The sequence below is a fragment of the Lissotriton helveticus genome, chromosome 4_1, assembly GCF_964261635.1.
Source record: "Lissotriton helveticus chromosome 4_1, aLisHel1.1, whole genome shotgun sequence".
NCBI lineage: Eukaryota > Metazoa > Chordata > Amphibia > Caudata > Salamandridae > Lissotriton > Lissotriton helveticus.
Genome location: NC_136063.1, coordinates 735,068,882 through 735,069,484, shown reverse-complemented (window position 1 = coordinate 735,069,484; position 603 = coordinate 735,068,882). Strand labels below are relative to the sequence as shown.

Sequence of the window (603 nt, the reverse complement as noted above, 5' to 3'; positions counted from 1 at the left end):
GCAGCGTGTTTGCCTGCCTGTGGTGCTCCAGGAGCCCCCTCACCCACGGAGACAGGAGGTTCCCGGGTCGAGATTCTGGAAATGCTCTTTGAATCATGGAGGCAAACTCCCAGAGGGATAGCCTGATGAGGTGCAGGGCCATCCCACCGTGCGGGTGGCAGACAGGCAGCTCCACCTTCCTCCAGCCACTCTGGTATCCAAAGGTGGCTGAACATTGCAAAAAATGTACCTATGACTCTTGGCAGTGGATCACTCAGCTAGTTAGTCAATGAAGAACATAGCTAGATGTGAGAATTTGTGTGAATTTCAGGATGTATTAACATCAACACTGAGCACACATTGTGGTCCCAGGTTTCTTCCAGGGCTACGCTTGTCTGAGGGCCACTTGATCGTAAATCGCCCCAGGGCTTTCTCAGGGTGTGACTGGGGCCATTGCAGGGTAGTTCCTCTCATTTCGTCCCTCACAAGGTCAGACCCCCACTTGGCTGTCGCAGAATCACACCCCCAGTTTTGTTGCTTTGGTATGTTGCTGGTGCACCCTGCCTTCCTTCCGCCTCAGCAGGGTGCAGGCATGCGACTGGTCTGCCCCGGGCAGATCCTAGG

General features: G+C 54.7%; 1 pseudogene; it reads left to right on the top strand.

Annotated features, from left to right (window-relative positions):
- The first annotated feature begins 233 nt into the window (after nucleotides 1-233).
- On the top strand, nucleotides 234-384 carry LOC144829822 (5.8S ribosomal RNA; annotated as a pseudogene).
- The last annotated feature ends 219 nt before the right edge of the window (nucleotides 385-603 follow it).